The sequence below is a fragment of the Dendrobates tinctorius genome, unplaced genomic scaffold (assembly GCF_039654945.1).
Source record: "Dendrobates tinctorius isolate UK_male_01 unplaced genomic scaffold, ASM3965494v1 ptg000022l, whole genome shotgun sequence".
Lineage (NCBI taxonomy): Eukaryota > Metazoa > Chordata > Amphibia > Anura > Dendrobatidae > Dendrobates > Dendrobates tinctorius.
The window spans coordinates 68,516,032-68,529,468 of record NW_027361690.1 but is presented as its reverse complement, the minus strand read 5'-3'; the positions used below and the strand labels follow the sequence as shown (position 1 = coordinate 68,529,468).

General features: G+C 51.5%; 1 long non-coding RNA gene across 1 annotated transcript in view; it reads right to left on the bottom strand.

Annotated features, from left to right (window-relative positions):
* The window catches only part of LOC141083970 (uncharacterized), a 43,705-nt gene extending 30,853 nt beyond the window's left edge, over positions 1–12,852 (bottom strand). Inside the window, exon 1 of the long non-coding RNA XR_012230875.1 lies at positions 12,482–12,852. This is a non-coding gene — a long non-coding RNA (uncharacterized lncRNA). The remainder of the gene's footprint in view (positions 1–12,481) is intronic.
* Positions 12,853–13,437: the final 585 nt, after the last annotated feature.

Sequence of the window (13,437 nt, the reverse complement as noted above, 5' to 3'; positions counted from 1 at the left end):
TACAACTGGCTGTGTTGAAGCCCAGGAAATAGGAGGGTGTAGGCAGAGGCCTACTGTATTTGGAATGAGGTGACAGCAGGAGAGACTGCCATCCACACAGCAGGGGATCAGCTGACGTTACTGAACCCCACTGAGACACAGGAGCAAGTATCTCTTTCCGTGTGGACGGCACTTCCGAGCTACAACTGGCTGTGTTGAAGCCCAGGAAATAGGAGGGTGTAGGCAGAGGCCTACTGTATTTGGAATGTGGTGACAGCAGGAGAGACTGACATCCACACAGCAGGGGATCAGCTGACGTTACTGAACCCCACTGAGACACGGGAGCAAGTGTCTCTTTCCGTGTGGACGGCACTTCCGAGCTACAACTGGCTGTGTTGAAGCCCAGGAAATAAGAGGGTGTAGGCAGAGGCCTACTGTATTTGGAATGTGGTGACAGCAGGAGAGACTGCCATCCACACAGCAGGGGATCAGCTGACGTTACTGAACCCCACTGAGACACGGGAGCAAGTGTCTCTTTCCGTGTGGACGGCACTTCCGAGCTACAACTGGCTGTGTTGAAGCCCAGGAAATAGGAGGGTGTAGGCAGAGGCCTACTGTATTTGGAATGAGGTGACAGCAGGAGAGACTGCCATCCACACAGCAGGGGATCAGCTGACGTTACTGAACCCCACTGAGACACGGGAGCAAGTGTCTCTTTCCGTGTGGACGGCACTTCCGAGCTACAACTGGCTGTGTTGAAGCCCAGGAAATAGGAGGGTGTAGGCAGAGGCCTACTGTATTTGGAATGTGGTGACAGCAGGAGAGACTGCCATCCACACAGCAGGGGATCAGCTGACGTTACTGAACCCCACTGAGACACGGGAGCAAGTGTCTCTTTCCGTGTGGACGGCACTTCCGAGCTACAACTGGCTGTGTTGAAGCCCAGGAAATAGGAGGGTGTAGGCAGAGGCCTACTGTATTTGGAATGTGGTGACAGCAGGAGAGACTGCCATCCACACAGCAGGGGATCAGCTGACGTTACTGAACCCCACTGAGACACGGGAGCAAGTGTCTCTTTCCGTGTGGACGGCACTTCCGAGCTACAACTGGCTGTGTTGAAGCCCAGGAAATAGGAGGGTGTAGGCAGAGGCCTACTGTATTTGGAATGAGGTGACAGCAGGAGAGACTGCCATCTCCACAGCAGGGGAACAGCTGGCAGTGCTGAACCCCACTAACACTTGAACGAATGTGTTTGGCTCTGTGGAGATGACACTTCTGAACACCAACTGACGCTGTTGGAGCCCAGGATTAGGCGAGGAGCAGGCTGGGGCCTGTTGCTTTTGGCAGGTGAAGGCAGCAGGAGACTTGCCATCTCCACAGCAGGGGAAAAGCTGGCAGCGCTGAAACCCACTAACACTCGAACGAATGTGTTTGGCTCTGTGGAGACGACACTTCTGAACACCAACTGACGCTGTTGGAGCCCAGGATTAGGCGTGGAGCAGGCTGGGGCCTACTGGATTTTGGCAGGTGAAGGCAGCAGGAGACTTGCCATCTCCACAGCAGGGGAACAGCTGGCAGTGCTGAAACCCACTAACACTCGAACGAATGTGTTTGGCTCTGTGGAGACGACACTTCTGAACACCAACTGACGCTGTTGGAGCCCAGGATTAGGCGTGGAGCAGGCTGGGGCCTACTGGATTTTGGCAGGTGAAGGCAGCAGAGACTTGCCATCTCCACAGCAGGGGAACAGCTGGCAGTGCTGAAACCCACTAACACTCGAACGAATGTGTTTGGCTCTGTGGAGACGACACTTCTGAACACCAACTGACGCTGTTGGAGCCCAGGATTAGGCGAGGAGCAGGCTGGGGCCTGTTGCTTTTGGCAGCTGAAGGCAGCAGGAGACTTGCCATCTCCACAGCAGGGGAACAGCTGGCAGTGCTGAAACCCACTAACACTCGAACGAATGTGTTTGGCTCTGTGGAGACGACACTTCTGAACACCAACTGACGCTGTTGGAGCCCAGGATTAGGCGTGGAGCAGGCTGGGGCCTACTGGATTTTGGCAGGTGAAGGCAGCAGGAGACTTGCCATCTCCACAGCAGGGGAACAGCTGGCAGTGCTGAAACCCACTAACACTCGAACGAATGTGTTTGGCTCTGTGGAGATGTCACTTATGAACACCAACTGACGCTGTTGGAGCCCAGGATTAGGCGTGGAGCAGGCTGGGGCCTACTGGATTTTGGCAGGTGTAGGCAGCAGGAGACTTGCCATCTCCACAGCAGGGGAACAGCTGGCAGTGCTGAAACCCACTAACACTCGAACGAATGTGTTTGGCTCTGTGGAGACGACACTTCTGAACACCAACTGACGCTGTTGGAGCCCAGGATTAGGCGTGGAGCAGGCTGGGGCCTACTGGATTTTGGCAGGTGAAGGCAGCAGGAGACTTGCCATCTCCACAGCAGGGGAACAGCTGGCAGTGCTGAAACCCACTAACACTCGAACGAATGTGTTTGGCTCTGTGGAGACGACACTTCTGAACACCAACTGACGCTGTTGGAGCCCAGGATTAGGCGAGGAGCAGGCTGGGGCCTGTTGCTTTTGGCAGCTGAAGGCAGCAGGAGACTTGCCATCTCCACAGCAGGGGAACAGCTGGCAGTGCTGAACCCCACTAACACTTGAACGAATGTGTTTGGCTCTGTGGAGACGACACTTCTGAACACCAACTGACACTGTTGGAGCCCAGGATTACGCATGCCGCATGCAGAGGCCAATGGGCAGCGGTTTTTATGGAGGTTGTTGACTACTACTGATTCTAACCATGCTCCACTTAGGCCTCTGGCTCCACTGTCTCTACTATTTACCCTGGCCTCCAACCCCGCCAGCTACATCTCTGAAGTGGCGTCAGCACAATCTACACTTGTTCCTGTGTTACTGGTGCTCAGTCCCGTCAGTTGATCCCCTGATGTTTGTCCGGCAAGTTCGCCAGCTCTGTCCTCATTCCCACTACTGGTTATGGGAATGTGGACAGAGCAGGAGACCTTGCCGGACACACATCAGGGGATAAACTGATGGGACTGAGCCACAGGAACACAGGAACAAGTGTAGATTGTGCTGACGCCACTTCAGAGATGTAGATGGCGGGGTTGGAGGTCAGGGGAAATAGTAGAGACAGTGGAGCCAGAGACCTAAGTTGGGCACGGTTAAAAATCAGTAGTGGTTTGAATGTTGATGGAGCTGGTGACTTTGCCGTCCACACAGCAGGGGATCAGCTGGCGTTACTGAACCCCACTAACACAGGAGCTAGTGTGTTTCTCTGTGCAGACGACACATCTGAGCGACAACTGGCTGTGTTGAAGCACAGGGATTATAGTTCAGGTGGTAGAAAAATGAACACACCAGCAGACCTGGATCCAGTTGCCAACCACTAATTTAGTCTGTAAGAGGAATGGCAAAGTCTTTGGAGATCCAGGCCTTGTTCATTTTCAGAAAAGTCAGCCGGTCAACATTATCGGAAGATAGTCGCGTGCGACGGTCTGTTAGTACACCACCTGCGGCACTAAAGACACGTTCCGATAATACACTGGCAGCAGGGCAAGCCAGCACCTCCAATGCATACTGGCTAAGCTCTGGCCATGTATCCAGCTTAGAGACCCAAAACTTGAAGGGGGAAGAGCCATCTGGGAGTACAGCGACAGGGCAAGACATGTAGTCTGACACCATCTGACGGAAGCGTTGCCTCCTGCTGACTCGAGGCGTCGCTGATGGTGTAGACAATTGTGGTGGACACACAAAACTTTGCCACATTTGGGCCATAGTGGTCTTGCCTTGTGCTGCGGCGCTGCCTCTGCTCCCTCTTTGTGCAGAGTTTCCTCCACTGCCTCGACGCACAGAGCTGCTTTGTAAAGCACTAGCAACAATGCTGTCGGGTGGAATGGAAAACATTATGGACTGCACCAGTGACTCTTCGTACTCCCGCAGTTTACGCTCCCGGTTCAACGTTGGTATGAGCCTTTGTACGCTGTCCCGGTAGCGAGGATCTAGGAGGGTGTACACCCAATAATCAGCCGAGACGAGAATGTGGGCGATGCGGCGGTCGTTTCTCAGGCACTGCAGCATGAAATCAACCATGTGCTGCAGACTCCCAACTGCCAAAGAACCGCTGTCCCCTGTTTGAGGCGTGACCTCGGCCTGCTCTGCATCACCCCACCCTCGCTGTATATACTGAGTAGAGGTTTGTGTACCTCCCTCCTCTGGAGAGATGTCTTCCTCCTCCATCGACTCCTCCTCACAAAGTGTCCCCTGCCTAGGCCTTTGTGAGGAAACACGTAGCGCAGACTGTCCAGAAGCAGATGGCATTTGGGACTCCTCATCCTCCACCTCTTCCGAAACCTCATCCCTTAGTGCTTGCAGTGTTTGTTGAAGCAGGCAGATAAGGGGGACAGTCATGCTGACTAGTGCATCATCTGCACTCGCCATCCGCGTGGATTCATCGAAGGCACGCAAAACGAGGCAGATGTCCTTCATAGAGGCCCACTCAATGGTGCTGAAGTGTGAACGGCGCACAGTGCGACTTGTTTGCGCCTGATGCAGCTGGTACTCCATGACTGCTGCCTGCTGCTCACACAACCGCTCCAACATATGTAACGTTGAATTCCACCGGGTGGGTAGGTCACATATGATGCGATGTTCCGGAAGGCCAAATCGTCGCTGCAGAGCAGCGAGGCGTGATCTTGCCGTGCTGGAACGTCGCAAGTGAGCGCACTCTATGCGGACCTTGTGCAACAGTGCATCAAGATCTGGATAGTCCCTCAGAAAGCTCTGCACGACCAAGTTAAGCACATGTGCCAGACATGGGATGTGTGTGAGGTTGCCTAGGCCAAGAGCTGCCACCAGATTTCGGCCATTGTCACACACTACCAAGCCCGGCTGGAGATTCGCTGGCCCAAACCACACATCGCTCTCCAGTTTGATAGCATTCCAGAGCTCCTGCGCTGTGTGGCTTCGATTCCCCAAAGAAATTAATTTGAGTACAGCCTGTTGACGTTTGGCCACGGCTGTGCTCATATCGGTCGTAACAGGCTCCTGCTCTGCTGTTTCTGAGGAACTTGAGTAGGAGGAGGAGTCTATGTGTACAGACTGGAGTCCTGCAATCCGTGGCGTTGGAAGAACACGTACAGCGCCACTCTCCAGATCTGTACCCGGCTCCACAACATTGACCCAGTGGGCAGTGAGGGAAAGGTATCGTCCCTGTCCATGGTTACTGGTCCACGCATCGGTGGTCAGGTGGACCTTGCTACTAACGGTGTTTAGTAGCGCATGTTTTATTTTGCCCTCAACATGTTTCTGCAGGGCAGGGACGGCTCGCCTGCTGAAATAAAAGCGGCTGGGCACGTTGTATTGGGGGACTGCCAATGCCATTAAGTCCCGGAAGGTGTCAGTGTCCACCAGCCTGAATGACAGCATTTCAACTGCCAGAAGTTTGGCAATGCCAGCATTCAGAGACTGTGCTCGGGGATGGTTTGCCGAGTAAGGGCGCCTTTTATCCCATGCCTGTGCTACCGATGGCTGTGATGGATGGGAACGTGCTGCTATGGGTGGAATCTGACAGGGTCTCCGGACAACAGTGGCAGAGGTTCTTCCTTGGCGATCCTGTGAGGAAGCCGAACCAACAGTGTGTGAGCTGGAGGAAGAGGCCCCAACACGAACTGAAGAGGTGGTAGGTGGTGCTGTACGTTGGCCTACGTCTTCAGGGTGTCTCTGCAACTCCAACTCGTGCTTGGTGCGCACATATTCCACATATTTGTGGTATTGAGGTTGCTGACATTTCTCCCTCTTTTGACTATCTGATGACACAGCTTGCATTTGACAAAGCAAATGTCATCTGCAACTGTGTCAAAAAAGGACCACGCACTGCAACTCTTGTGAGCGCCCGGTTTGCCTTTGGAATGAGGAATGCTCCTAACGGGTGCTGAAGTGGAGGGTACAGGCAACCAAGTCTTCCCCCTCCCTCTGCCTCCTGTTTTGGCCGGTAGGGGAATCTCTTCCTCTGAGCTGCTCCCACCACCTTCTTGTTCCTCACGCCATGATGGGTCAAGGACCTCATCATCTTCCCTCCCCTCTTCAAACAGCTGCTTCTCCGGGGTTGTCTCGCCAGCACCGTACGCACCAGAAAGTGGCAACTGAGTCTCGTCATCATCTGATGCGTACTGAGGTGTGCTGACCATAGGCACTGGCCCACTCGCCTCTTCAGATTCAGAGGGACAAAGAAGTTGAGCATCACTGCATACTCCCTCTTCTTCACATTCAGGAATGCTGCTTGGCTGGCCCCCTCTTTCCAAGCCAACAGATTCCGAGAACAGAAGTAGAGACTGTGATGGCTCCTGTCCATGTCTCTCTGACTGCCTGGGCACTTTGGCAGTTGGTGAAGAGACAGATGGTTGCTCTTCGGTGCTCTGATCCTGAGAGGATGCGGAAGTAATTGAAGTCGATGCGTTAGCTGCCATCCATCCGACAACGGCTTCAATTTGTTCCTCCCGCAGCAGTGGGGTACGTTGAGGTCCTACAAAGCTGCGCATAAAGGACTGTTGCCTGCTAAAACTGGGGGATGCTGATCCACTGGTGCCCGCAGCAGGCCCAGAATCCCCACGTCCTCTCCCTGCAGAATCCCCACGTCCTCTCCCTGCAGAATCCCCACGTCCTCTCCCTGCTGAAACTCCACGCCCACGCGCCTTACTCCCTGCCTTCTTCATCTTGCCAGACTGCTTAAGATAGGCAGAAAAGTACAAAGGGGGGCCTTAGTGTGCTTATTCCTGAACAGCTGGTTACAGGTACAAGAAACACTAATTTTATGAAGTGTGTGTGTGTGGACTACACTTTAATAGGAGCTGATGTGGCCTACACAAGTTCCAAATGTAGTGTTTGGTGAACTTTTTTTGTGGTTTCTTTGTTGCAAACAAACTCAAAGTATGTGAACAAAGAATTGAAACTGATAGTATCACCAACTTTTTGGAGCTATTACAATGCAGGCAGGTAACCTACAATGCAAAAGATGAGGCTCCAAAAAAATTGGGCAATACTAATCTGGCTGCGCCGGCAGGGCACAAGCCAGAAAAAAAGGCTCCTCTATCTACTCCTATATAGTGTTTGCAACCAACCAATGTTGATGGATACGGATGGATGCACACTAATAGGAGAAGAAAAAATGAGCTGCACTCAAAGACAAATATGTGTGAGGCAGTGACGCACGTTGAGCGTCCTACAACCAGACGTAGCTGCAGGATACTCTACTCAGCGTGAGCTGCACTCACACACAGTCAGAGACCTCTCAGACAGCCGTCAACAGTGCAGCTAAGTGGGCACTGGCACTGACAGGCTGCAGAAAGGCTCCGCTGTGTACTCCTATATAGTGTTTGCAACCACCGTAGATGGAGACTGATGGATGCACACTAATAGAAGAAAAAATGAGCTGCACTCAAATAAAAATATGTGTGAGGCACTGACGCACGCTGAGCGTCCTACAGCCAGACGTAGCTGCAGGACACACTACTCAGCGTGAGCTGCACTCACACACAGTCAGAGACCTCTCTGACAGCCGTGAACAGTGCAGCAAAGTGGACACTAGCACTCAAAGGCTGCAGAAAGGCTCCGCTGTCTACTACTAGTGTTTGCAACCAACGTATATGGATACGGATGGAAGCACACTAGATTGAAATTATGTAAAAAATGCAGCTCAAAAAATAAAAGATGTATGAGGCAGCAGTGATCACACTGGGTGGCCTACAGCCTGACGTGGCTGCAGGACCCACTCCACAGCGTGAGCTGCACTCACACAGCCCTTGCAGACAGCTGTGAACACTGCTGCTAGGGCAAAGAAGGCTACAGTGGTGGTTTATGTAGCCTGGGTAAAGCACTAGATGTTTGGTGGAATCGCTATTTCTAACTGTCCCTCACAGTCTTCTACAGCAGCCTGTCCCTAACTGAATTCACAGCAGAGTGACCAGAAATGGCGGCTGCGGTGGCTTTTATAGTGCATCATGACATCATTTCGGCAGCCAATCACAGCCATGCCAATAGTTAACATGCCTACATGCCTAACAGGATGTGCCCACACTTCGGAGGATTCCCATTGGCTTAATCAAAGCAAGCAGGCTCATAGCATGATGGGAACTTCCGATTCCGATTCCGGAATCCGATATGACAAAAGTATCGGAAGTCAGTATCGGAATTCCGATACCGCTAATATCGGCCGATACCCGATACTTGTGGTATTGGAATGCTCAATACTATTCGTGACGAATGTATGATCGGTTCCGAACATAGTCGGTAATTTCTACTCCCATTGACTCTAATAACAAAATTCGAATCCAATGGTATTCGGAACCGAACAAATTCGCTCATCTCTAGTAACTAGAGAAAAGTGAGCACTAGAGTTGAGCGCAACGGGTCTGTCAAATTCAAAAGTCGACGACTTTTGCAAAAGTCGGGTTTCATGAAATGAAACCCGACCATAGCGTGAGGTCGGCCATGAGGTCGGTGACCAGAGCGCCAAAGTCGCATTTCAAAAGATGCTTCCAGCGCCCTTTTTCAGCCAATGATGGAGGACACACACTATGGGCAACGCGATGACATGGGCAGCGGTCACCACCATCTTTGAGAAGGGCATGCAAGTGATTGGCTTGCTTTGTGTGGCGTCACAGGGGCTATAAAAGGGTGTGCACACCGACCGCCATCTTACTTCTGCTGATTTCAGAATAGGGAGAGCTGCTGCTGCTGCTGATTCTGTAGGGAGAGCGTTAGGCAGGGAAGATACAAAAAACTGCTTCTGCTGCTAGCGATTTTGCCTGTACAACACACCAGTTAGTGTGCAGTGCAAGGGGAGGCTATATTTTGGTGCATCAGCTCTGTTGGTTATTAGGCTGCCTTATAAGGCTCCCTGATAGCTGCATTGCTGTTTTCACACTGCTGTGCAAACTGCTTTTTTAAAAGCAAAAATACTTTTCATCCTCTTTTTTGCCGAGTTACCAAGCATTCATTTTTCCACACTTTTGTGTGCAGCAGTCCTGCTTATTAGGCTGCTTGCTGCCATACTTGGGACTGAGAGCATCATTGTCAGCTTGCTAAAATCTCTAGGGAGATTCAAATTCTCCCCAGTCCTATATAGACATTTTATACACCATCCAATTTCAGCCTGTTATATTGAGGTGTAATCTACACTGGGCCTGAGATGTTAGTTCAGTGTCCTCAAGTCTGTAGGGAGATTCAAATTCTCCCCAGTCCTATATAGACATTTTATACACCATCCAATTTCAGCCTGTTATATTGAGGTGTAATCTACACTGGGCCTGAGATGTTAGTTCAGTGTCCTCAAGTCTGTAGGGAGATTCAAATTCTCCCCAGTCCTATATAGACATTTTATACACCATCCAATTTCAGCCTGTTATATTGAGGTGTAATCTACACTGGGCCTGAGATGTTAGTTCAGTGTCCTCAAGTTTGTAGGGAGATTCAAATTCTCCCCAGTCCTATATAGACATTTTATACACCATCCAATTTCAGCCTGTTATATTGAGGTGTAATCTACACTGGGCCTGAGATAATAGTTCAGTGTCCTCAAGTTTGTAGGGAGATTCAAATTCTCCCAAATACTATATACACCTTGCACCTTGTGTTACAGTACCATATTGCTGGTGGTATTTTGGGTACATTTTCCCAAAAATGAGGAAGTGTGTTGGAAGAGGCCATGGAAGTGGGCGGGGGTTGCCAGCTGGTAATGATGGTGTTGGATCTGCTGGTAGTGGCAAAAGCACCTAATGCAGGAGGTGTTGAGCCTGCGTCATCGTCTGGCTCCACAAGGCCTCGAAGGCTCCCTTTTCTGGGAGTAGGTAAACTGCTTTTAAAGCCAGAGCTTCAGGAACAAGTTTTGGCTTACATTGCTGACACAGCCTCCAGCTCTATCGCCTCCTCTTCTGAACTTTCAAAAAATAAAAGCACTGAGTCGTCATTGGAGGCTCATGGTCAGGAACAACACCTTTCCTTGTGTCCTTCACCCCGACCAAAAGCAAAGGATGCGGCAGCCCACACTACAGATTACTCCATGTAACTCTTTTCACATACCATGCCTGGGTTATCAAGTCAAATCAAGAATTACCTAGTCCAAGAAGAATCTGACAAGGAGTGCACTGATGCAAAGTCACTGCTAGATTTATCTGCTGGTACATTCACTCAGAGCACTACATTGTCCTCGCAGTGTACTGAGCCAGAATCTGACCCTGGTGAAACTCAGGTGCCCCTTCCCACATACTATACCACCTTACATGGTGACACAGAGGAAGGTGTACATGACATTGAAGAGGAGGTGATGGATGACTCAGTTGTTGACCCAGATTGGCATCCATTGGGGGAAGAGGGTGCCGCTGCCAATAGCTCAGAAGAGGAGGAGGAGCATCCGCAACAGGCATCGACATCGCAACAGTTGTTATCTGGCAGGCCCGGAGCAGTCCAAAAATTGGTTACAAAAACCAAAAGAGTTGCAGGACAGCTAGGCCAGACGGTCAAATTAGCACAGCATGCAAGGCCTCAAAATGTCTTCCATAGTAGGAAGGATCAGGCAAAGGTTATCTGTAAGAAGTACGCAAAGACCTTTAGCCAAAGGAAAAATTTGAATACCAGTTGCATGCTTAGACATTTAACCACCATGCACTTGCAAGCATGGACGAACTACCAAACCTCACGTACCACATGTGCAACTGCTCCCAATGAAGGTAGTCAGCAACGCTACATCGTTTCCCCCACTTTAAGCACACCGGTTAGCACACCACCAGCAGCAAATGTTGAGGTGTCGTCGCAAGGCCAAAGCAGTCAGGGAATCACAATGTTATTGCTACGAAAGACTGAATCTAGGCCATCAGAAAGAACACCAACTCCATCACCATCATCAACCCTCTCTCAGTCCGCCATGTCCACCACTAGTTCCACCATATGCAGCTCTCAAGTCCAGCTCGCCCTACCAGAGACTATGAGTAGGACAAGAAAGTACTCATCCTCTCATCTGCGTACACTGGGTTTGAACGCCCACATTGCCAAACTAATCTTGTTAGAGATGATGCCCTACCGGTTGGTTGAAAGCAAAGCTTTCTGCGAACTCATGGCAGTACCACGCTATGACCTACCCAGTCGGCACTTCTTTTCTCGCAAAGCCATCCCAGCCCTCCACCTTCATGTGAAAGACCGCATTGTCCATGCACTCAAGCAATCAGTGAGTGGAAAGGTGCACCTCACAACAGATGCATGGTCCAGTAGGCATGGTCAGGGCCGTTACGTGTCCATCACAGCACACTGGGTTAATGTGGTGGATGCAGGGTCCACAGGGGACAGCGGTGGTGGGACAGTGCTGCCTAGCCCACGGTATAGGAAACAGTTGGGTGTAGACATTCGATCCTCCTCCTCCTCCTCCAGAAGCAAAAGCTCATCCACAGAGCGCAGTCGCACGAGCACTGCATCCGCAGCTGCCAGTGTTGCACACTCTGTGTCCCACTATCGAACAGCTAGTGGTAAGCGTCAGCAGGCTGTGTTGAAGATGATGTGTTTGGGCAACAGACACACCGCGGAGGTACTGGCTGACTACTTGCAGAGACAAACTGAGCCATGGCCGGGCAGTCTACATCTTGAGGCAGGCAAGGTAGTTAGTGATAACGGCCGGAATTTTGTGGCAGCCATAGCCCTTTCAAAACTGTGACACATACCTTGCCTGGCTCACACCTTGAATCTGGTGGTGCACTGCTTCCTCAATAATTATCCGGAGTTAACAGGCCTGCTCCAGAAGGTCCGAAGACTGTGCTCGCAAATCCGCCGGTCGCCCGTACACTCCAGTCGTTTGCAGAAGCTGCAGCGATTGCTCCAACTTCTCAAGCACAGCCTAATTATCGACATTGCAACAAGGTGGAACTCCACCCTGCACATGGTTGAGAGGCTGTGTGAACAGAGGCAGGCTGTAATGCATTTGTGGGAGGATACACGGCCAGGCACTTTGAGGGCAGACATGGAGTTGTCGGGTGTGCAGTGGTTGAAGCTGAAAGACCTCTGTAAAGTCCTTCAGTGTTTTGAGGAATGCACACGACTGGTAAGCGCAGACGACGCCATCATAAGCATGAGCATCCCACTTATGCGTCTGCTCATGCAAACTTTGACGCACATTAAGAAGCAGGCATCTGCAGCCGAGGAGGATGAGGAAGAGGAGGAGGGAAGCCTTGATGACAGTTATCCATTGTCTGCTCCGGGACCTCTCCTGGACGAGGTGGAGGAAGAAGAGGAAGAGGAGGAGGACGATGATGATTGGGATGATTATGTAGGGGAGGAGGATGCTTCTCGTGGGGCAAGAGAAAATGTTGGCGTGGCAAGGTCTGGTACAGGGTGTCAGGAACACCGCACTGTACTTGCTCACTGAGCCAGTGCGCGTGTCCTGAGTGTCAGCGCCAGCGTGCAGCCTCCGCTGAGCAGTGACTCACCCGCAATGTAGGGGTACCGGGGTCAGGTACAGCCAGAAAGTACCGATGCACAGGACCTGTGGATGCTGAAGTTTAGGAAGCCAGCATAGGACCTATGGTCATGTGAATGGTCATGTGACTACAAGGGGGCGGGGCTTAGCGTCCTGCACACAGAGAAGGAAGAGAACTCAGAGTCCAAGCAAAGCAGAGGTTATGCACAGTACAGACCAGCGAGGTACAGGAGAGATAAACAGATGGGAGGTCAGACAAAGCCAAAGGTCATACACAGGATCACAGTACAGTACCAGGGAGGAGACAGAGCGGATAATCAGGGCCAAGCAGAGATCAAAACCAAACAGACATTTAAGGTACCAGGCAGAATCCAAAGCGATATCCAGGAAACAGACCGAGTCATACACAGAGAATCAAGTAACCAGAACACAGCACAAACACACTCAGGGGTCACCACACAATGCCAAGGGCAAGAGTATAACTGACAGGGATGGGAGCGTCCTGAGGCTATAAGAAGCCTCCCCCAGAACCAGGGAGAGGCCACAATCATAGCCCCAGGTGTGCAGGTAAGCCTGCACCAGGATCACAACCTTTAACCCCAGAAATGCCAGTCATCAGCACTGGTTCCAAACATTAACCCCACGTGTGCGAGTCAAACCCGCACTGAGATCATGACAGTACCCCCCTCTCAACGGGGGGCCTCTGGACCCCCAGGCTTGCCCGGGTACTTAGCATGGAAAGCCCGCACCAGGCGATCAGCATGCATCAACCGGGCTGGTACCCAGGACCTGTCCTCTGGTCCATACCCCTTCCAATGAACCAGGTACTGTACCGACCGCCGTACCAACCTGGAATCTACGATATGACCAACCTCGTACTCCACCTGCCCCTCGACCAAAACCGGAGGAGCAGCAGACTCGGAGTCTCCCCGTACTGCTTCAAAAGGTTTCAGTAGAGATTTGTGG